The 25,551-nt window shown below is 40.1% G+C and overlaps 1 protein-coding gene across 2 annotated transcripts in view; it reads right to left on the reverse strand.

Annotated features, from left to right (window-relative positions):
• The window catches only part of elfn1a (extracellular leucine-rich repeat and fibronectin type III domain containing 1a), an 83,017-nt gene extending 72,120 nt beyond the window's left edge, over positions 1-10,897 (reverse strand). The window contains exon 1 of one of the 2 annotated variants that reach the window (XM_051941257.1): positions 10,743-10,897. The gene's annotated coding sequence lies outside the window, so the exon portion shown is untranslated. Of the gene's footprint in view, positions 1-10,259 lie in introns of both variants that reach the window. The other variant, XM_022200336.2, reaches the window with a different exon arrangement.
• Between the last annotated feature and the right edge of the window lie 14,654 nt (positions 10,898-25,551).

Raw genomic sequence — 25,551 nt, forward strand, 5'->3', positions numbered from 1 at the left:
CAACAAGGACATTGGCAGGTTGCAAAGGCTAGACATATGGCTGATGAAATTATCGATGAGTCAGTCATCCCATTATTTACAACCTGCCCTTCTCTGCTGGGCTTTACAGCAGCCATCTTCTTACTCAGTGCAGCTTGACTTTCTAGATCCTGTTTGTTGTGATCTTGTAAGCTGTTGGCCTCTGCTTAAAGCTCAGTTCAGCTACTGACGGCTTGTTAAAAACCTCAGCTTTTCTCCAACCTTAAACACTTAGAACAGCATCAGTCCTGCTGTAAGAGAACTGTCCAGGAAACCAAAACGTAAGGATTTTTTTGCTTTTACGCTGTTTTCCCGCCAGATATACAGAACTTGGGTAGTAAAGCAGATCCTGGGATTGTTGTGAGATAAAAGCCTTCTGTTCCAGCAGCCGCACACTGAGTCAGGAGGCTGTTATTGCAGGAAGGGTAAATTGTCACTTGCAATCACTTGTGTGACATTGTTCTTCATTACGAGTGAGAATGAAATGTGCATGCCACGTTGCAAATCAAGAAGTATATCTGTGTCCATGTGAATGTTTCAGAGTCAAATATTAATTAACTGGATTGCTAAAGTAGACGCATTATTCTGGAATCAGCATTTTACTGTTTTAGCTGATGGAGGTGGAGCTAATTTAGCTAATTTAGGTACTTTAATTTGTATCAGTGCTAGTTTTTGTACTTCTAAACTTCTAATCTAAAAAAGTAACCACGGATATAAAGAAAACAAATAAAATATAATATATGATAAACATGATACGGTTGAGTTTACTGAAGTAAATGCCCTTTACTACATTTCATTTTGTGATTTAAAAAACAAACAAAAAAAACACTTGGGGATTTAACAGACGACCTGGATATAAATATTTGTTTACTATTGTTTAGATATTTCTATTTCAGAATCCTATTCAAACTTCAGCCTTTTGTTATTTCTTCATTCTAAAAGCCTTCAATTAGAGGTAATTAGAGATATCTACTGATTGAGAGAAATCTACTCTTGAAAGTCATTCTTGTCACTGCATTCCTGATTAACCTACTTATTTATTTGTTGCATTTGAAGCGGCAGGCAATCTAACACTACCTTTAAACCAAAAAGTATGCATTTATGTGCTCACAAACATTATCTTTAGTAGTTTTGGTGACTCTAACATCATGCTAGTAGTATTAGCTCGTTTTTTCCCCTCTTTTCCTCTGAATCAACATAAGGCTCCTTCCTCATATGGGTTTCAAAGCAAAGTGATAAAAAAAATAATGTTAGCAACTCAGAAGTTTTAGCCACAGTCTATACATTTCTGTGATCACAAGAAGCCTGTTTGATGCTGACAGAGGTAACTTTGTCGTATGGGTCCGCTGGATGTTTGCGGGGGTTGCCCATCACGCGTCAAGCACTCACGACCGTTGCAATGTGTCCCCTGAGTGGTTTTTCTGCAGTCGGCTCAATGTGAAGCAATCGACTTGCTCAAATCATCCATCAAACTTTTCCACAATGTGCTCTGCCGCTGTGTGGCGGAAGATTAAGGCACGACCTTCACATAGCATCAAAGTGTAGATTAGTCCTGGGCTGATCATCTGATTGCTCCTTGTCTTCGTGGCTTTCACTTCACATGATTGTCCGCTAAAAGAAATGTTTGTTCACTTGTTGAGGAGCAATTGGGCACGCAGAGTAAAGAAAAAAAACTGCTTCGAAATCAATGCTCGAGGTTACGAAGTAGGGACGTTATCCAAGAACTGTGTGATTTGACTCTGAGGGGCAGAGGTCCTTAAGTTTGTTGTAGAAATGCGAACAGGCACCTCTGGCATCTAAAAGGTTTTTTTTTCCCCAAAAAAAGTCTGCTCCCTAAAGTTCTTTGATTACATTAGAACACACTTGAATTTTTTCTTTTATCGTGGATCTTTGTCGGAGACTTTGAAGCATCTCTTAAGGCTGCCTGTTTGATCCAATACAGGAGGTGTAGAGGCTCTTTGACCTAGAAGTTGGGCTCATTGACTGCCTGTGTTGATGGAACATCCATTTTACTACACTCCTTTTTCGAAAAGTCAAGCAATTTTTAGTTCTACTGAGTTTTATTTTAGGCTCCATTTTACAGACGACATCAGCTGCAACGGTGCAGTCAAATACGGCAAAAAAGTTAGTTTGCAGATGTCAGCCCGAATGGATTGTGATTGACAGGAGCACTATTTTTTTTTACCTTTTTGGTGGTAAAGACACAAAATGGAACCTGGAAGCAGTGTGACTGTTTGCAAGGGGAAAGCCAAAGTGCAAAGTCCTCTCCTGACGCGACTTCGCTCTCATGTTTTGCATGAATTAATATGAAACGAGGGGCATAAACAGAAAAACTATAAACTAATATCAAAGAAATTAAAAATCTAAAAGAAAAATAATACTATTTGATAATAAAAGGAAGTACAGAGGGTCCAAATTGTAAATATCTGCACTACTGCATGCAACATATTTAGCGGTATATATTTACAGAATTGATCGAACGGGTTAATTTCCTCAAGTGCATCTTTAGTGCACTTCTGAAGCTGCGTACAAGCACAAACCGGAGTTGGTTGACATTCATAGGAAGGAGGGCCGTGTATCGATTATCATGATGCCACTTTTGGCACCGATTAACCTTAAAGCATTTTCTCCCTGCCTGATGAAAGGCGCTTTGCCTTCAGTGTAGCGTGTGGGAGCAGCTTTATTCACCAAGCATCTGTCATCTTTAAAGGCTTGTTGGTTTAAATTTTATAATTGGTAGGAAACTGCAAACTGCCTAATCATGCCACATTACCAATCAGCGATCTAATCAGTGGCATCTTCTCGCAACTATTTGTAGCTGCACAGAAATCTAATGTAATTATCTGAGCGGAAGATCCACGGCTTGCAGGATATCAAGTCTCCTGCGTGGCTTTAGTTTGACTGAGTGGCAGCTCATAGCGCTAAAGCTTGAATATGTAATGTATTCTAGCGGCAATTTATTGTAGTATTTGTTGAAAGTGTCTTCACATCCTGATAGCAATCAATAAATCAACTGCTCTGGCAGTTACGCACCTGTTACAAGCCTGTGATTGGATGGCCTAACTGCATGTCTAACTCTGTGCTGCCTACCTGCATGCCTTCTTTGGGCATCACTGGAGTTCCACACGGCCAGGCGGACACATTGCTAAAGCGAAGTGAGCAGAATGCATCCACGATTTACACTTCCACCTAAATCTGAAACATATTGCACTGGTAAATATGCTAAATGACAGCACCAATTTGTGTTTGTGCGTCTTTCTTTGTGATCGTGACCCTCCTCCAGTGTCTTTTGGGGGGTATATTTAGACGTATCTATGTGTGTATTGTAGCTTAGCTTAGCTTCTGAATGTTGCAAATGCTACACTGAGTGTTATGTTTTCAAAATCCAGTCTACACTTGCTGGTTTCTACCATCTGAGCTGATTACCATTATTCTTGTTTGACTTGGAGTGTCTTGGACTTTACAGGTCCAATCCATGCTTTTTATATTTCCCCAAGGAACCAATTAATGTGTTTGGTGTCCTGTCTTTTCAGTGACAGAGAAGAGAGTGAGAAGGAGAGAGTTTCTGTGTGTGTCCTCTGCACATGTACGCCTCGTTGTGTGTCTGAGAACAGAATACAAGGACTTCCTTCTAGTAGTCATGAGTCATTAAAATGTCGGTCAGTGAATGGAGCACCGAACATTCTCGTGATTCTTAAGATGTTAAGCTCTAATCCGTATTGTGCTACGAAGCTGTGTTTCCTTTCAACTTTCCCCGCTACATCCAATAAGTGAAAAAAAAATGTCATCATGTCACATTGTTCATTCACACCTGACGGTGCATTCACACCCAGCCAGTTGAATTTAATTCATGAAAATCCTTCAGTATTTCATCTTTCAGTTTGCTGGATAGAGCAGGTGAGAGCACAGCTATTCAAACTCAAGTGCACTCCAAGACTAAAAAAATAAAACTCTGGTTTGTGCTGAAAACATGAGAAGACACGGTATGATATGAGGAGAATCTGTAATATGCAGTAACAATGTTTGACTTGTCTTGCAGTAAATAAGTATTAAAGTGTGCATATTCGCTTTTGTCATATTATCTATGTTTTTTTCTGGGCCACAAAAAAAAAGTTTGAAAAATGTATGCCCACTGAATAATAACTTCACATGAATATACAACCAGGGAGCCGGAAAATTCATTTAGATAGGAAATTCTAAGAAATAAAGTTTAATTTCCACTGCTTATTTTGATATCTCCCCACTCTTCTCTCCTTTCTTTCCCATCATTCCAGCAAACCTGGCAGTCACCACCATATTGACACATATTAACCTGCAGGTCAGTTACATCAGGCTCCATCTGATTGGTCAAATTGTGTAAATGAATCACCCATGTGTCCAGGGCTCCACATGATTGGCCAGATTCCCATGTCTGATGTGACTGTGTGTGTAGTTTGGGCAAATTAAATAGAAATACTTTTCTTATTAATCCCATTCCAGGTGTTCTACTAATGTGTGTATTGCACATGTTCATTTAGTGTTGACAGTGGTCAGCACTGGAGGATACAGTGTTATGATTCATTCTTTCCATCATCAAGCTGCAGAATAGGATGTGTTGTCTTTTTTTTTTTAACACCTCCTCTTCAGTTGCTGTATGCTGTCTCACATTCACCTATTTATTCATCCTCTCTTTGTTTGTCAAACTGCTACAAAAAGGCGAAGCCTTTGAGCGAGCGTCATCGGATCACATTTAGTTTTCATTCTTTTCCGGCATGACAAACAAAAACAAAACAAAAAAATGAGCATAATTACACCTGTATCCACATAAGTACCTTAATGACAGCTAAAAATATCCCCTAGAACTGCTGTTACTTTTAAGATTGACGGCTTACAGTGTGTGACTGTAAGGAACGCTGGTCTTTGCCAGAGCTGTAATTTCATTGAGTCAAAACTAAATCAAAGTCCTGATTTAAAATAAAACATTCTTTAAGTGCGATAATTTATATAACTTGCTTTACTTCAAGTCATGAGGCCAGTGACAAATTTAAATACACTATTCAGATATTCAGGAAAAGCTCTCGTAGCGCAAACACAACATGAAGAAAAATAAAACGAGACAATACAACATAGTTAATAAAGCTTGATTTTTAAAGAACTGGCTTCATCAATTAATTACCAACCATATCTCATCTTGTGCTCTTATAAATATCTGCTTTTTCTTAGCCATATTTTATATATAACATGCATATTATTGAGTCTCACAATCAGATAGAGCTTCACTGATTATTGGTTGATTATCCAGTTCACCATCTTTCTGATTATTGTCATTTTTTTCAATGAATTTCCAATATTTTAACCAATTTGGCTTTGATCTCAAGCAATGTCCCACCCACAGCACTACCCAATTGGTTAGATATCATAAGTAATAACATATAAACAGTGAAGAATAAATCTTTTTTTTAAAATTGTATATGTTGCATATGTAAAACATAAACAACCAAAAAAGATTCTTAATAATTTGTGTTTGAGTTTGTGTTACAATTATGAATTTTTGAGACATAGATTTTCATTTTCACTGCAAATGTGTATCCGTTTCTTTGATTACTAATATCCAGTCTGATCCCTTAGAAAACCATAACCACCATCTGCTACGGTTTGATTCCAGAACTCAAAAAGTGAAACTAAAAGTAGCCATATAAGTTTCATGAAATAAAATATCTAAGAAAATAGAGATTTCCGTGCTTGTGCATTGTGTATTTATGTACAGTGTATTTGTTTGTGCCGTGCGGTGCACAATGCACAGAGGAAATAAGCAGCACGCCTCACAAAGCTGCGACAGCCCTACATATATAAGCCAGCTCTATGTTTGCGTACAGTATATCCTCAAACCCCACTTCGTTGGAAGTTTTGAAAGTTTCCCAGCCTGTCCTCTCGACACTACAATAAAAAGGTGACCCACACGGCATAATGTGCTGCACTCTGCTATGTTCATCATCGTATGCATAATGTGCAGTCACAAAAAGCATTAATAGAAGGTGATCAGTGATGTCCTCTGACACGCCACCATCCTGCTTCTGAGCTGAGCTTCGACAGGACCGCTGTGCCGGCTTTAACGGGCTCTCATGTAAAGGATCTTCATCAAGCGGCGCAGGTGCCTGCAGATTCACTGCTTAGTGTTTTGCATCCCCAGCATCTAATTACTCCACAGAGAAGATGGCAAGTAAGCGACAGAGCGATGTTTAATACGCCTCACTCTGCCATTTTGCGAAGCTTGTTTACTAAAGGCTTTCGTCTATCATAAGGCAGTCAGCAGGTGGCTGAGGAAACTACACAGAAACGTTTCTGGCATTCTCCGGTGGATTAATTTTTGTGCTCTCCTAAATTAATTATGACTGATTCACACCCTCCAGTGAATCCCTACATCTCTGGGTTGATCCCCACAATCTGTCAGTGGTACAGTAACTCATAGTTGTCTTTCTACAGCTCTCCTCTGAAGTGCATATATATTCCTTGTTGCTTTAGACTGAAAGGTTTTTCAGGGAATCTGTTCAAAACACCAGAAATGGCCGTCATCTCATTTTCCTCTCGACCGTAATCAACACATGAAATAATAGGGGGGAAAAAGAGCTACCAAGAGATAATGTTAACACCTGCCATGTTTTTTTTTTTCTTCCTTAAAATGCACCTGGAATCCAGAGTTCCACTGCTGCCATTTTCAATCAGCCCACCTGAGTAAATTCAAATACATCCCTGAGATGAGACCAGGCCAGGGCTCTGTGGATGCAATGGGCAGTTAATGACTCATGAGGTGCTGATTCAAGGTGAAGTTTTGCTAATGGTTTTGCATGCATTCCCAGTGATATCATCTCAGCAAAAAGGTGCATCTTAGTTTTGCATCAGCTGAACAAAATGTGTCCAAGGGCGGCTTCATTTGAGGGGCAGCAGTTTCTATTCTCGCCCTTATCTGCTCGTTACAGCCTTCGTTAGACATTGGACATCGTCAACCAATTGCCTTCCTTTCCTGAATGCAAAGTGACTGTCAATAACGTTTCCCTTTAATGCCTGTTGTCCTCAGGCAGAACTCTGACAGCACCATTGATGGTCCTGTCCTTCACCACAAAGAACTCTTAGCACTGGAAAAACAGCTGAATCTGAAATGTTTAGAAGTACAAAATTCAATGCAACTTTCAGACTGCAAGAATTACTATATATTTTTGATGTAATAAATGGCTGATAGCTACAGATGGTGCAAACAGGCTACCGGTTTCAGGTTCACCTGTAGATTCTGGCAGTAAAAAGCAAACGCAGTTTAACAAAACAGCAAGAGAGGAGCAGCAACACAGCAGAACAAGAGCGATTAGTTGATGGTACTTTGCAGTTCCATTGAGGCCTTCACAACAACAGACGACAATGTGATGCAAGTTGAATGGTGTTAGACTGAAGCAGCAAGTCTTGGTTAATTCATTCATACAGTTGTGCTACATACATGCATCATTTTCTTTGTAATGAAGGTGATTTGAATGCAGCACGTGAATGGCAAACCTTTCCCATAACAATAAAAGCTAATGCTGCATGTGAATACAGAACTATGGAGTGTAAATACTAAACAGTGCTGATGACATGCAAACCATGAATAGTAACATTAGAAAACTACATCTTCAATCCATTTGAACATACAGATTGCATTTTTGTCTTGCTATTTTCTTACTTTTTTCAGTATTGTTCCCAAACCTGCTCATTCCTCCTTTTATAAAAAGGCTCTGTGTCACATGGGCCGCTTCAGACTGAGGTGGTGTGATACTCATGTAAAAAAAATAAAATAAAATAAAATAAAAATGGCACACACTACTCTCAGCACCAGGAAGTTTCGGTTTGAATGCAATGTAATGGTTGAGGGGAGCTGTGGAACTGAAGTATAGCATGCTGTTGGACCATATGTTTCACAGCTTTGTCTACAAACCCTGCCCGGTCCCTTTGATTACACTTTACACATTGTTAACCAGACAACCAAAGCGATGCCACTTCGACATACAGTTGGCTGAGCCTTAGTGACTTTGTCTGCAACATAAAACCAGCGTGAAATGTAACCATATTTGTGTTGTATGTGAAATGTTTTGTGTTCCGAAATGTGCATCTCAGCAAACGAATACACAGACCAACTCTCTGTAAATGCTACACGTTGATATGAGCAGATTAGGTGACACAAGAAGTGCTGCAACATCACTTTATGGGCATTTTTGGCTGTGAGTTTGTGCTAGAAGACAAAAAAAAAACAAACGTCTCAACAAAACAAGGATTTTGTGTAGATGATGCTACAAATAGAGATTTTTGGACCATCCTCTCTACAGAAATATCTGTGCTTGCAGTGCAAATTGAGTTGGTTTTACAGTCTTTCTCAAGGAGAAATGACTTTATATCAGGCTAGCTTGGTAATGAAGAGTTTTGGATGCTTCAAATCATCTACAGCACAGAGCTGCGGGAAACTATAATGCGCACTGCCATTTCCATTTAGAAAGGTTGGTCACATTTCCAAAACCGATGTCCCCCCAGGATATCTATCTCTCTCAAATAGCAATTTATCGAACAGGGCAACCTCGTCTTTTCTGCTCTTCATCGTCATGAGAAGCTGTAATTCTCTCTCAGTATCCTCAGCACGATCTCTCTCTCTCTTTCTCTCTCTCTCCTCCACAAAGAACCAAGCTAAGGCAACTTGCATACAAAATAGCTGACTCAATCATCCAGCTGCATAATCAAGATAAGGGAGACGGGGGACAGGAAAAAGGGAGATGTGAAGGCTAATGCGAGAGACAGCTTTGGCAACAGCAGCAAAACTGAGATGTTTTCACACAGTTGTAACTCTTGACATCGGAAGTTTTGAAGATGGTGATTCATGCTGATGGTAGAGGCTGAGGCTGTGGCTCATCTTGCTTTATGAAATGACCGGAACGAGGGCGGAACACTCACAATTAATACAAAAACGCCTGCAGTTTCAGTGACATAAGACAGATTGTCCGAGCTTTATATCATTGATGCTTTTTCAGACTTTAAATGTCACTGGGGCTGTAACACATTACTTAGCAGGAGTGATACAGCATTCCTACATCCACAGTGAGTGGAAAAGGGGGAGAACTTATCCTATAGGCTTGTAGTTTCTTTTGACTGTGTGACAACAGGTCTAGGTTGTATCAAACCTGGCATCGTTTCAACATTTTTTTTTAAACTCCCCCTATGCTGGAGACTATAAATGCCCCCCACCCACCCACAAAACACCACCTCCTCCTCCAGCTTCAACTGTGCTAAAGAGCTCTAGAGCTGGCCAAACATCCTTGAATATTAGTGATAAATCAATCCACATGAAGCCAAAGTGAAATAAATCAACACATCTAGCATGCATACATAGAATTCACTTCCCAGACAGATGGCACAGATGCAGTGAAATCCTCAGCTAATCTGAGTGAGACTGCACAGGGCTGCTCTAAGTACAAGAGCATGTAATGACAATACAGTACTGTATGTTCAGACCATGCAATGCACTAATCATTTAGTATTTGTGCATTTAAGTTGCCCGAATCGCACTGACTGTGCAGATTTGTGAGTAGGCCTGCCCATGTAGGAAGCTTTATTTTATTTATTTATTTATTTCAGTTTATAATTAGACAAAGTAACAGCCAAGCTTCCCATTAGCAGCCAGTTCGCACTTTCATGCTAAGTAATGTTATTTTTATTCTTCGTATTATTTTTTAATTTGTGGTGGGAAGTATAAGTTCCTGCTTGAGAGAAGCGGCTGTGGAGCTGTCCGTGGTGCTGAAGCGGTATTTGGAGCAGACTGGAGGGTTTACAGTTGCAAAGTAGCCGGTATACTTTAACTGGGGGCTGTATCAGATTGAAGGCTTGTGGGTAAAATGCAAATCTACTGTGTCCTTAAAGGCATCAGTGTTTAGACGGATGAAAAAGACAGAGATAGAAGTGGAAAGGAAGAAAGTTAACGCAACGTAGATCGAAAAAAGCAGTTCCTTACGCATGGAGATGTCACAGAAAGACATGCTCCGACTTCAGGTTGCAAGTGCACAAGTTGAGCTTTGAGATATTTTCTTTTTCTATATGCACACGAGTCCAACAGTTATATTCAAATTCTAACACCACTGCTCATTTTCATCTGAAAAAAATCCACCTCAATTCATATGCGCATGCAGAAACACAGAGCGCAGAATCCTGTGCGTAAAGTCTGCAATTTTAAAGTGCAAAAACCGGTAACAGCTTACCTGCTTAACGATCGCCTCTTCCCGATACAAAGCTGGCAGCTTACTGTAGCTCACCACGAACACAAGACATATTCAAAGACACAGGAGATGTTTCTGGTAGATGGTGCAAAAGCAAAACAACAGGAATAATACAAAAATAAAAATAAAAACAAAAAAGAATCCCAGTTGACTGTTTTGGAGACGCGACTGCAGCCTGCCTCAAGGAGGAGAGTCTCAAAGATCCATTTAGCGGTGAGCGATTTAATTCAGGGCTGAGCTCCTCTCATTGCTCGCCTTTATGTATGCTGAAGCCCTGCTTGTGTCTTTCCCCCCTCCTCTCTCTTCTATTACACCGAGAGCTGACACCGGCGTTTAACCACAATCACAGTGAGACGTGTAGGTAGGCTCGGTATTACTGTATCAGTTGCGGGGAATAACTGCGAGAGGGAGCGCATGTTGATCCGTCTGGCAAAGTTTAAATCTCATAATAAGATTGTTTCTCACCGCCAGGGCTATAAATGGTGGCTGCTCCGACACACGGACGCCGGGAGGGTGACGGCAACTCCTGTGACTGGAGCGTAAAAGCGCATGATAGCCAGGGTCTTCTAAAGGATGATGAAAAAAAAATAGTTTCGAGTTAATGAAGACAGTCAGGGGAGAGGAGGGGAGGGGGGAGAAAAAAAAGAGAAAAGTGTCAGTTGCGTCACATGGGGGCTTCAGGGCTTGAGCAGCATATCTGTGGGCAAAACTTTTCCTCCTCTGCGTATTTGGGCTGCACCACCGCGCTGGAGATGATTTTGAATCGCTCAATTTCACAGTCTGGTTGGATGTATGTTTAATTTGCTGTTGCGTGAAAGGAGATAATTTTCTTCCTCTCATGAAGGTATGCTGCTCCAACCAGCAGGGGGCCTCTCAGTGATCAAAATAAGTGCTTAATATGGCCATTTGGCAACTGTACTTTAGAAATGTCCCTGCAGGGCGCATGGATATGTCTTTGTGTGTGTATATATATATATATATATATATATATATATATATATATATATATATATATATATATATTTATTCATGGGATCACAGGCTTGTGCCATGGCAGATGCACTCATTTAAATGGAACCCTTTAAAGAGTCTCCTTAGACAAGTGAAAAACGCCCCATTGGTATGGCAGTGGTCTGTACATTCCAGGGTTAAACTGAGGTGGGAGGAAAGGGAGGAGCCAGGGAAACTATTGAAGTAGCCCATACTTCACAGAAGAGGTCAAGCCCTGGGCTCTGTGAGAACAAATCAATACACATCATTGATAAATTATTGAATACAAGAAGCTCCAGAATACAAATTCCCACCCATGCGGACACTGTGATATAGGATGGCATTTAAAAAGAAACAAGAGATCTATCTAAGGATATGTCAGAGTTTTTAAACAGAGCTAAAATACTAAATGTGGTATTGAGATGTGATAATGTCGCTAAACTCAATAGGAACGGTCCAAAAAGAGCCGTAAATATACAGAAAACAGAAGAAAACATGACATTTCCATCTTAGCTGTGGCAAAATGTGATCTGTGCCTCAAGGGTTAAAGCCAGATCGTCTGTCCCTGTGTAAATGCAGTCCCAGATTTAATTTATGGAGAGTGCAGCCTGATGTCCTCTGTAATGACGTAGTCTGGGGGATGACCCGAGCAAGTCGGGAAGTGGCAGCCAGGATGCAGATGCTCTTCTCTGAGAGGGAGCAAGTGGTTGTGTGAGGACTTGGCACAGGCGCCGCAATTCCTTGTCTCATTGCAGCAGTCACGTTGGAGCTGTGAAATGTGGAGATGGACAGCCCGGCCCAGGAAGTCACAGCACTGCAGCTGCAGCTCCAAGAATGACAGACACGCTGTATCATTCGCCCTAATATCTGCACAACCCTGAGGAGAGCCTGATACGTGACCCCACACAGACGTCGCCTTTGAGCCCGCTGCTGTCACTGCACACCACCCGAAATTCCAAAAAAAATAAAAAAAAGGTTTAAAGATATCAGGACCTGCAGCTGGCAGAATAAAGAAGAGCAGGTCGCTGCCAAAAGGTCTTATTCTTCTTTTGAAGAGGGAAAGCTACAAGAATTCTGACAAATAACAGTGGTCTGCCTCAGCTCTGAAGCTTCGCATGACAATTTATTTTTTTTAACGATACTTAAGAGAAGACTCATAGGTTCCTGCTTTTTAATGAAGTCTTTATAATTGCTTTTTGTTGTGCTGATTTTTAATTCTGATTCAAAATGAGGACTCTGCTCCATCCAAAGTGCAGCAGATGGGGAGGGTTTGATGGACTGTCATAATGAACCGTTCCAGCTCAATTTACCTTCAGGGCACAATTGCTTTCATGTCATCCATGTATAAGCTTTGATTCCCAGTAGATAAAACTGTCTGTTCATAACAAGGTAATAATTTATTATGTACACTGCAGAGTAAATACATATAAGGGAGTGTATCTCTTATCATACAACCCAATGGCAATTCACGGCTAGCTTTATTGACATTAAGGATTGAAATAAGTTAAATCATACTTGATTTTCCATATAATTATTGGTGACATTTGCTTTATTTCCAATACAGCAACTGTTTCATTCCTACTACTTATGGCTTAATGACATTTTCTATTAATCTCACTGTTGGGGGGGTTTAGGTTGATGCTGCACATTATGTTCAATGTAATTGTCTATTTAAAACCATGAAGCACAGCTATTAGTTTGTCTCTCTTTGACAGTCTATGTATTCTCAAAGCTACACTAGCATTCAAAAGTTTTTGGTCAATTAGAAATGTCCTTATTTTTGAAAGAAAAGCATTTTTTTTTCAATGAAGATGACATTAAATGAATCAGAAATACAGTCTAGACATTGTGGTAAATGACTATTCTAGCTGGAAATGGCTGCTTTTTAATAAAATATCTACATAGGGGTACAGAGGAACATTTCCAGCAGCCATCACTCCTGTGTTCTAACAGTGCACTGTGTTAGCTAATCATGTTGAAAGGCTCATTGATTATTAGAAAATCCTTGTGCAATTATGTTAGCACATGGATGAAAGTGTGAGTTTCATGGAAAATGTGAAATTGCCTGGGTGACACCAAACTTTTGAATGGTAGTGTGCATTTTCTGACTCTTTTGGCAAATAGCAATTTCATATTCAAAAGTTTTTTTGAAATGCAAAGCAAAATCTAAATTTGCAATATACACACCAAACAATATAGATTTGAATTCTCCTTAGGTTAACTTCAACATACATTTAATAAACAAGAAACTACTTAAATTGTGTTTGTTTGTTTGTTTTATTGTTTTTGTTTTTATAAAAAGCAAGTTCAACACAAGAATTTATTATGAAGCTGATGTTGGAACTGATCCAAACTTAACTGTAAATATTACAAACCCCTACAACTCATATCTGTGTATCTAAGTTGCATATTTAGATTTTTATCCATGAAAATAGATCCTACCTACCTAACTCTGCACCATTGTTTCCTTTAGAATGTGCGAATCCACCTTTCCTTCGACTAAGAACTCCCCACTCACCGCAGCTCGAGCTCATCTGCTCTGATCAAACAAAGTAAAACTATTTCAACCAGGAACTGATTCTGCAACAGAGTAGTAATATGGAAACCCGACCCGACAAGTCGACAGGATTGGTTCCTTAGGTTTCTTGCATATGAAACCCTGAAGGTGTGTGTTTGTGTTTTGGGGCCTGTCACTCCAGTTTTAAGGTGGAAATGCTTAGTTATGGTGTTGACTGCTTATTTCCCTCATAATTCTCATACAAAAAAAATACTCATATGGACATGCTACTGAGGTAGAAAAAAAGATGATTTACATTAGAGGGGGTCTTTGTTTCATGCTCAGCTGTGTTTGAGATGAAGTAGAATAACAGCATCTAATACTAGATGTTTTCATGAAGATCAAAGCAAATACAACTTTAATTCAGACTTCTCATACTTACCTCTAATACCAATTTTTTAATAATGACAGTAATGCTTCTTTCCCTATCAGGTAGTTCGACTCATTTTGCACTGGGGAGCGCTGGTAATGCTTTGTGTATCTGGAGAAACTGCTACAAATGAAAAGATTATAATGTCACTAAATGAAGTCGCGGCAGTCTGGGTGGAGAATAAAGGTGGACTGTATTATTCAAATCCTTCATTTACTGGCTAAGCCAATTTGATGCTGAGGCAAGTGACAGGGCCGGCAATAATTCAGGGGAGGAGACGGTGACTGCTGGGTAATATAATGGAATATCTGCTGTCAGGGAAGTGCAGGAGATCTATCTTACTGGCTAAGCGGTGGGAGGGACATCTGGAGCTCCCTCATCAATGATAATATTTTGTGGAAGAGGCAGGAAGCTGCACTCAGCCTTGCAGACTTACATACTTACATACCTTGTTATTGTCCTCCACACAGTGGACAAACACAGCAAACAGATGGAGTGCTGCACCTTGGAAAGGCGTCCAAATGAGATGGCACTAATGTTTTTGTGTTGTTACCGTTTTCTCTGTCATCACACCTGTTTACAGCTAACAAATCCAGGAACAAAACAAAAGACAAAGGCAAGACAACATTAATAACGTGGCAAATATTGTAAGAAACAGAAACAACACAGTCACTTAATTCTGGTAAAATACAAAACTCTGACCCAGTGACAACATTGCTAGCTCTGAATCTTTAAAAGTTTTTAGGAAACCATGTAAAGGATGTAGACATACAGTTATAAAAATACTTAATCCTACACTTCAGTAAAAGTAGCAAAACCACCTTATTTAGTTATAAGTCCTGCATTCAAAATCTTAAAGTCAAAAGTTAATGTGCATAAAAACCATGAGGAAAATGTATTTAAATTACCAAAATGATAGTTCCCCCCCAAAAAATATGTGTATATATTAGTAGTATATTTAAACATTCGATATACACTGTATACTTAATACTATTACATAATTAATCATTGATGAATGCAGCCTATTCCTATAGTTGAGGTAAAGATAATTGTTTCAAATAAAATTCCATGGAGTTGCAGCTATTGAGGTAATTAAGCTTCTGGTTAACTTAATACAGACAAATTAATTCACTGTTTGGGTTGCCATAGCTTTAAGTAGTGCCTTTAATTGCTTTGTTTTGTCCATTCAGCAATGAAAATCATGTTATTTAATAACACCATAAATATCTCTGGATGTAATGTTGGAGGGAAAAGTACAGTCATGAACAAAAGTTTACATGCACTTGTAAAGACGCTGCATATCTTGAGTTCCCAATGACTCTTTTAACTCTTAATTTTCTGTGATGGAATCATTGAAACACATGCATCTTTGTGAAGAAAAACAATCAATTTTGGATCTTTCTTAGATTTATTACTGGTGCTCAAGAAATATTACAACAACAACTTGAATGATTAATTTTGGTGATGTAAAAAGTTGTGTTAAATTTTCTTATTGCATTGGCTCTTTACATCTTGTGAGTGGTTTGTGAGTTACAATTAACTAAAACGACCATAACCATATTAAATAGGGCCCATTTGATATTCTCATCAGACTTAACTGCAAACAGTACAGTGGGAAAGTCTGATCTGAAAAATCTAATAATTGACTTCAGCAAGTCTAGATTTGAGGCCATTTCAAAGCAGGTACAGATCCCAAAATCAAGTGTGCACAGTCAAACATGTTTTACATCGCCATTGGCTGAGAGGCTGCTGTGCAAGAAGGAACTTCATCCTCCAGAAATGCTCATCTGAAATTTTTCTGCTGATTAACAGAACAAAGAAAAGGCCTTCTGGAGGAAAGTTCTGTGTTCAGATGAAACAAAAAAATGTAGCTATCTGATCAGTAGAGAGGGTGAAGCCTTAACCCCAAGAACATTATACCTTTTGTCAAGCATGGTGGTGGCAGTATCATGCTCTGTGGCTGTTTTGGTGCCGGTGGAAATAATGATTCACACAATGTAAACTGAATAATGAAAAAGGAGGATTCTCTCCACATTGTTCAGAATAACCTAAAATCAGCAGCCAGAAAATTTGGTCTTGGACACAGTTTGTGTTCCAACACGACAATGACCCCAAATGCTCATGAAGGTGGCAATTAAATTGCTAAATCAGAATACAGTCATGGTTTAAACAGGCCTTACAAAAATCCTGATTTAAACCCCACCACGAATAGGAGGAGTTACTGGAAACACAAGACTAGCATGACGAACATGGTCTTTATAAGTGGATGTAAACTTTTAATAACCTCAGAGGAAAGACTCCTGCAAACACCTGAAAGCAACAAACTGAATCTCAGCTTGTGTTAACATTCTGAGATCTCTGTTCCTCATCAACTAAAGGTGCAATCTGTTGTTTTCAACAGTCTTAAAGGCATTAGAGCAGATTTAATTTCCTACGACTTTGAACGTAGCATGCGCATGCGCACATACAACCTCTCCCTCACCCCCCTCTAACCTCCCTCCTCTTAACATTTACGAAGAAACGCCCCCCTCCAGAAACTTGCGTAGGACTCGTGAAGTTGTCTTTTACGGCTGGGTCCCCCTGGATCTTTATCTGCCATTATGTTAAAAAAATGACCAAAACAAGTCTCCAGCTAACTACGAAGCTATACCAAAGCAACACATACAGAAAACACGTAAGTCCAAGGCGTACGTAATCTACGTAACTAGGCCTGAGCCGGAAGATTTTTGATTGACAGGAAAGGGAGCAAACCAAACGCCTCGGTCCGAGCGCGTTGATTGGCTGATGTTTTTCAGGTCCTGCCATGTCCACAGTTATTTTCTTTTATTTTTTATTCTTTTAGAGACCATACATACAAGTCCACTAAAGGTCAGTATATTCATTTTATGTGAGTCAGACAAATTAAACAAAAAAAAAACATCCTCCATAATGCCTTTAAATGTGGCTTTCACTTTACCTCAGACACTGTAGCTGCATTTAATAAAAATGAACTGATAGTTAATTACATTCCACCACTAAACATTAACACAGCAATGCACGAGTTCACCAAAAGATGTGGAAGTCTTTCCTCCTCAAGGGCTCAACTGTAAAATTGCACTGAGCGGACATAACAAACAGCAAAAGAAGAACCAGTCAGAGCACTAAAAGGCAGAAGAAATATGCGTGCAGCTACCAGTTTAACCTGTGCCGAACCAAGCAAAAAATTGCAGTGAGCGAACCAACTCCGAAGAATTCATTTGCATAACCACTAGGTAGAGCACTGAGTGGGAACTAGGTTACGACACAGAACCCAAGCCATGAGCCATTGTGGGAGTACCATTTGCATTCATTTAAATATTTAGTCAGCACAGATAAACTGAGATAATAATGCCTCTCATGAAAGCCACTTTAAAAACTTTTTTTTTACTGATCTGAAAAAGGGACTTAACAGTCTTGTCAGTGATGAAGGAATTGTTTTCATTTCATGGAGCTCCACAGGTATGGGTTCAGCCGGTTAGAAACATCTTTTGTTCTGCTGAAATAATCAATCGTGCATCCACGAAGACGAGAAGAGCAATTTCAGATTTTATCGTCTTATCAGCGGCTCTTCAGGGGTAGTGAGATGTGGCTGAACTGGAGGTATTACCCTCAGTGAAGTTTATTGTCTCATAGCTTTGAGTGTGTCTACACTCGTCATCCAGCAGTCAAGGTGTCAAACTTACCTCATAATTTCCCCAAGAGCTAGAGAGAAAACTAAAGCGTGGGGGTCACGCTTGCTCTATAATTTAGCGAAAACGGTGTCCCCTTTCAGCGGCCCTCCTCGCTGTGTGCTTCCTCTGAAGATAGTTGACAGCTCGGGTACTGGAAGATACAGACTGCTCACAGTGGAGAGCAGAGCGTGGGCAAACTCCGAGCCAACACTCAGCGAGGAGGGCTGAGGCCCCATGGTGGCTGCCTCAGCGTGACCGGTGGGATAAACACACCACCTACACTAAAAGCCTTACAAAAGAGACACGGCTATTCCAACAGCTGTGACATGCAGCCTGTACCCTGTGACTCTGCAACGAACGAGGTTTATTTATGGTTTAGATGGAAGAAAGGCTGAAAATACCTGACGCTGGTACTTTCAGCTCTCCCAGCTGAGCTACTCTAGTTGAGGTTTAGGGTTGGCTGCCCTTCCCCTCCCCCCCGGCAACCAAGGGAGATCTCTAAATAGTGTCCGGCTCATATACGCTTACAGGGAATTCAAAGTGGGGTTTATTTTTGACAGGGAATGCAAAACATATATAATTAAAAAATGCCTAAGTGCCTATGTGCCTGCTCTGGTCATTTTTTTTTTTTTACCTACTACTCCTTCCCCATCCATTAGCTTGGAGGCAAGAAGGGGAAATTGGTCCATGCCTGTATTTTTGCACATCACACCGATGAGAATTGCACTACACGCATGATTCAGAGACCTGCTCTGCCTTGTAGGTTCAATTTATCCGTCATCAATAAGTACAAGGACTTGACTCGCATTTGAGGTACTGTGACAGAGTGATTTATCCTGAATGTCATGACAATTTGAGAAAGGAAAGTGCCTGCTTTGCATGTTGTTTCCCATCAAGTTGATAACTTTGCCCTGATAGCTTCATTAAGAGCCGAACAATGGAAACCAGTTTATTAGATTCCCTCCTAATGCCTTTAGGGGTTTTATATGCAAGGACAGCAACACAGGATATACAAACTTCTATATTTGAATTATTCAAATTTGAAACTCGGAATGCAGCGCAATTCCCGTACTAGTGCCTTTTATTAACAAGCTTGGCTGCATGCCTGTGAAGCCATGAGATCCTCTGACTCAATGCCGTCGTTTATACAGTCAGCAATCCTCTCACCTGTCTGCACACACACTGGCAGCCGCTTCATGCCCCAGAGGGGTAAAAATAACTAGTTAATTATTCATCTTGTGGAACTGATGCCTTCTTTCATCACACGGAATGTCCTGAGAAACATCTCAACTAGACAGACATACAGTATACCAATGGAGATGTAGCGGAGGGTGGGAGCTCTCGGTCGAGAAGGATGTGCTGCCCATTCACATACTTTCCTCTTTAGTGGTAATTATTTGAGCCGACTTAAGACAAACCTGCTACTATCAGCCAATATTTTATGCCAGACCCGTAGCTTCCAGGAAAATGCTGGCCTTGTACAAAAAATAATTACTGCTGACACTATCATATTAAGTTTTTAGTTTAAAATGCAGGCAGAACACATGACTACTATTCCCTGAACAATTACGTGACACATTGATCAATATTACAGCCATTGATCCGTGCATCCATGTGTTCCTTTGTATTCTTGGATATATTGCTGCGATAGAGCGGCAGCATATCCAGGAATGCAAAACAACAAACAAAACAAAAGCATACTGAGACTCACTTTCACACCCACACATTCAATTTGAATCACTCCAATAATGCAACTTGCCACAGGTATGCTCAAGCTGCAGGCCGGCAGCAGAGGTGTGGGTGGAGGAAGAGGCGGAGACTTGTAACAGAGGCAACGCTGTAGAGTTACATCTAAGCTTTAAAATGCTTGAAAGGATTATCTTCATGGCAAAAAAAACAAACTTGTAAACATATTGGAGATAGCATTTTAAGGGTTTCATTAATGCCAAGTGATGGAAGTTAACAAATAGCTTCATGTCATTCTGGTTAAATATGGATAATGTGTTTTTCTTGTTGTGGAGATTGATACCACAAACATTCGTGTATCCTAAATATGAATTCAGTTAGGTTAACTTCCCATAAAGACTGGGAACAGTTGGAAATGAGTGACAAGGTTCTGTCTAATGGTAACAGCCTCCACTTACGAGGACTGCTGAAGCTCAGTAGTTAACATGCGATTCCTCAAGTGGTTTCTGTGATTTTTTTTATTTATTTTTTTGCCCTTGTCACATTTACTCACTGTGTTACTCGTTGTTCACTATGGAAACGGCAAAAAAGTAGATGGAAGTGGAGAGAAATTTTAAAGTCTTTTGTGTAGTGTGATGAGGTTATAATGCCAGAAATTATAAAAGTGGAAAAAAATTAAAAGTTCTTTCTCACTACTTATTTCGCAAAAAAAAAGGACATTTTTTCAAGTGCACACAGGTTTAACCAATATTGGGATACACAGTGGCTCTATGTATCAGATATTTTACTATTTATATTTTTAATCTTTGATCATTGCCCTGTGTAATGTACAGTGCCTTGTGAAAGTATTCGGCCCCCTTGAACTTTTCAACCTTTCGCCACATTTCAGGCTTCAAACATAAAGATATAAAATTTTAATTTTTTGTCAAGAATCAACAACAGTTGGGACACAATCGTGAAGTGGAACGAAATTTATTGGATATTTTAAACTTTTTTAACAAATAAAAAAACTGAAAAGTGGGGTGTGCAATATTATTCGGCCCCTTTACTTTCAGTGCAGCAAACTCATTCCAGAAGTTCAGTGAGGATCTCTGAATGATCCAATGTTGTCCTAAATGACTGATGATGATAAATAGAATCCACCTGTGTGTAATCAAGTCTCTGTATAAATGCACCTGCTCTGTGATAGTCTCAGGGTTCTGTTTAAAGTGCAGAGAGCATCATGAAGACCAAGGAACACACCAGGCAGGTCCCAGATACTGTTGTGGAGAAGTTTAAAGCCGGATTTGGATACAAAAAGATTTCCCAAGCTTTAAACATCTCAAGGAGCACTGTGCAAGCAATCATATTGAAATGGAAGGAGTATCAGACCACTGCAAATCTACCAAGACCCGGCCGTCCCTCTAAACTTTCACCTCCAACAAGGAGAAGACTGATCAGAGATGCAGCCAAGAGGCCCATGATCACTCTGGATGAACTGCAGAGATCTACAGCTGAGGTGGGAGAGTCTGTCCATAGGACAACAATCAGTCGTACACTGCACAAATCTGGCCTTTATGGAAGAGTGGCAAGTAGAAAGCCATTTCTCAAAGATATCCATAAAAAGTCTGGTTTGAAGTTTGCCACAAGCCACCTGGGAGACACACCAAACATGTGGAAGAAGGTGCTCTGGTCAGATGAACCCAAAATTGGACTTTTTGGCCACAATGCAAAACGATATGTTTGGCGTAAAAGCAACACAGCTCATCACCCTGAACACACCATCCCCACTGTCAAACATGGTGGTGGCAGCCTCATGGTTTGGGCCTGCTTTTCTTCAGCAGGGACAGGGAAGATGGTTAAAATTGATGGGAAGATGAATGGAGCCAAATACAGGAGCATTCTGGAAGAAAACCTGTTGGAGTCTGCAAAAGACCTGAGACTGGGACGGAGATTTATCTTCCAACAGGACAATGATCTAAAACATAAAGCCAAATCTACAATGGAATGGTTCACAAATAAATGTATCCAGGTGTTAGAATGGCCAAGTCAAAGTCCAGACCTGAATCCAAACGAGAATCTGTGGGCAGAGCTGAAGACTGCTGTTCACAAACGCTATCCATCCAACCTCACTGAGCTCGAGCTGTTTTACAAGGAAGAATGGGCAAGAATTTCAGTCTCTCGATGTGCAAAACTGATAGAGACATACCCCAAGCGACTTGCAGCTGTAATTGCAGCAAAAGGTGGCGCTACAAAGTATTAATGCAAGGGGGCCGAACAATATTGCACGCCCCACTTTTCAGTTTTTTAAAAAAGTATAAAATATCCAATAAATTTCGTTCCACTTCACGATTGTGTCCCACTTGTTGTTGATTCTTGACAAAAAATTAGAATTTTATATCTTTATGTTTGAAACCTGAAATGTGGCGAAAGGTTGAAAAGTTCAAGGGGGCCGAATACTTTCACAAGGCACTGTAGATCAGCCCAGTTCAGCTAACAAGTTTCAGAATTTTTCTTATGTGACTGTTGGCCACAGTTGCAATTTTTAAAATGTATAAATTATAGAACTTTGTGTTTATTGTCTGATGTTCTGTTTGTGCTTATCCTGTTCTTTGTTGATGCTGCTCTTTGTGTCCTTTATAATTGCCCCTCGGGGATAAACAAAGTGTTTGAATTGAATTGAGTTCATAATGACTTCTTGGTTGTGCCATGAAGCACAGAATTTTTTGCTTTCTTTAGAATGTTGGTTCTGCAAACTATTTCTTTTTTGCAAATGTTTAAATGTAGTATAGCATGATTTTGATGAAATGTCACCATTGTATGCTGAAATTTAGTTAATTTTACAGTTGGAATTTCACATCACACATAATTAGTTCAAAGACTATGGTATAGGTGAAAATCTGATGATTCTTTCCATTATTACTCCACCAAGCAACGCGGCGGAGTTACGTGATATTTAGCGTACACTTGTCTGTGCACATTACTCAAAAATTGAATGACGGATTTGGATGAAATTCTCAGGGAAGGTCAGAAATGACACAAGGACCACCTCATTAGATTTTTACAGTGATGCGGCTTATAGTTTGGATTCATGGATTTGTTCACGCTAGCTAGCGTTAATCCATCAGAAAAACAACATGAAAATGGAAGAAAAAAAATCCAGGGTTTGTGCAAAGCCCTCCTGCTGAATGAAGCCTCATATTGATCATACATACATACATGAGAGATACTGATATTCTCTCCTAAGTCTCGACAACAAACCAAAAAATCGAATTTTCCAAAATGATGAGCTATTTTGAATCCACATTCATTTTTGTCTTTGTAGTTTAATGAGAGTCCAAACAAACAAAACAGTTCAGATATTAATGAATGCATACATGCTGATGACGCCCCCTTCATCCTACACAGTGTTGTTTTTTTCATTCACAATATCTGACTCATCGTATAGGATGTAAACAGACTGATGGCGGGTCATAGGCCAGGGAAGTGGACTCCGGCACACATGTGCGGTATGCCCACATCACTCTGGCAGTGGTTTCAAACTGAGCGTCGGTGCACTGTTTGTGCGTCTGTCTGGAGGCAGTTAGCAATGAGGCGCCCACCAGTCTGCATCTGTCTGACTGCAGCCAGGGAGCCGGTGCCTTCCAGTGCCCTATCCATAAGAGAGCTGAGCCCAGCAGGCAGCCCACACAGATGCTGTGCATACCGACAAAAGGACATCCGCCTACACTGTGTTGTCTAAATGATTCCCCAGCTCACGTAACGGTGAAAAAAAGCGCAGCAGATTGTGAAGTGTATGATCAGTGGAGGTTGGAAAGTGTTTAGAGAAATACTTGCCTCAGTTCCTCTAAAACTTTTCATTACCGCACTGCAGAGTTGGTTGAATAAAGAGAGGCGGGTTAAAGGTTGTGAGCCGGTGTATGATTTCTGACAGATGGTGCAGAGAAAAGGGATTGTTTTGATAAACTCGGCCTAAAAGCGCTTCATTCTTTTGAACATCATTGCTTCTGCGAAGGTGACAAGAGGGCAAGTGAAGTGCACTCACACGCAGCAGGCACATGTTCGGCTATTATTGCAGGTGGTGTTATTGAAGCTATAAAGCATAAAAGCATGGTGGTCGCACAAAAATAAAAGGCATGGATGAACATACACACAGCCCCGCACATGTGTCTCTGTTAAGTTGACAGCCCTGTTACTGCTTCAGTCTCAGCAGAAATTTCCATCAAGGTTCCGATGCACCACGAAATCCCTCATAAGCCTATTAGTTTGACATGTTAATTACAGCTCATTAACACAGGAATTTATTCATGAACTCATATTAGATTGTACATTATTTGTAATAACTTTGTTCATTTTAGATTACCCGTTTTTCAATATTAATCTAGAGATGCTGGTAAAAATACCTCACTGCAGCAGATCACTTATTAATAATAATATTCAAGGCCACATGATTCTATGGCCACTAAACAGTCTGCTTCCACAGCCGAAGTATGTCTGCTTTTGATTGAATGAGCGGCAAGCTTAACTCATCTGCATTCAGCCTTATGTTGTGAGGATATGTGACTCTTTTGCTTGCCAAGTCATCCAAATATTGAAAATACAACCATTTGCTGCTTCCATGTGGGTTGCCAAGTTTTTACACGAGAGGGATTTTGGAGGGATGTGTTTTTAATATTCTGTGTGTAGCTCTTTTTTTAAAAAAAAAAAGCCTCCTTTGCTTTAATTTGAAGAAACCATAGCTTCAGGCCTGCAGCACAGCTTAATTAAACTACAATGCAGAATTCAAGGAACTTGTTTCATAATTCAATGATGTATTGTGCAGCAAAATGCTTCTGGTGAACTTTTGCTGCACCCGAACTCCAGCTATGCCATCCTGAGCAAATATGATACGGCTGCTTACAATGAAATACAATTATGAATGAAATGAAGTCATGCATGAGCCCTGTGTGGCACAAACTGCAAATTGGCATCTGGGCACTGGGGCTTTAGTCACCACAAGGATAGACAAACACTGATATGGCACAGACAGGGACTGCAGGGTCTTTTTGGAGATAGTTCCACTTACTGATCTGTGACATTAGTATGAAGGATGTTTCATTCATACAGAATAGTGAGTTTCCGCCAAAGAGATCTTAGGTTCTGCACAAAAATGAGCCCAGTGCTCAGGGATTTTAACAGACCTGCTTTCCTCATTGGGGGATGCAGTTATGTGAACCTTGTCGGACCTATAAATGTTGGCAGGTCTATAAAGTTCCTTATGTATCTTACAACACTCCAAGTTCTCTTTCTGTAGTCCTGAATAGACAAAAACAATAGTGTGTGTGCGTGTGCCAGTGTGTTAGACTACACAGTTGCTCCACTAGGCTAATATTTTGTTGACAGTGTCATAAAATATTGATAGCTCCTCAGGTCTCACCTGTTTAACTCTGGATTATTTTATGAGGTATTAACTGCCTGACAGCCTCTGCCACAAATACTCTGGCAGGCTGTGTTTTCCCAACCCTGCACACCGCAGCAGTTGGACGGATACCCCGATGTTGCTACTAAAAGTCCCAGAAAAGCACTCTCAGGCCTCGCACCTCATATAAAATTTGAAATGTTTTCTTCAATTTTTGCAAATCACATCATTTGTTCGCAGCAGAATAGGAGTAACACCTGATTCTTAGCATCTGAAACATCTGCGCGTCTCCCATAAAGCTGGCGCCGCGGTACGTCTGAACTTTATTTTGATTAGGATTGTGATTCGCGGAGATCACTTTCTGAAAAGAGACGCACTCAGAGGAAAACACTTTGAATCGAGTGACTACATCACTGGGGGGTCCCTTAAAGGAGACTGTACAGAAGCCAAAGGAAGATAAATCAGAGGGTCTCTTCTACTTGCAAAAGCAACATTTTAATAATTACTGTACATTTTAAAAATTGCTCTAACTCTCCGGTACTATTCAGTTTGCCAGGAAGACTTCTGAATACTTCCACATGCAGTATTTATAAAAGGCAAATACA

Source organism: Acanthochromis polyacanthus, chromosome 21, assembly GCF_021347895.1.
Source record: "Acanthochromis polyacanthus isolate Apoly-LR-REF ecotype Palm Island chromosome 21, KAUST_Apoly_ChrSc, whole genome shotgun sequence".
Taxonomy (NCBI): Eukaryota; Metazoa; Chordata; class Actinopteri; family Pomacentridae; genus Acanthochromis; species Acanthochromis polyacanthus.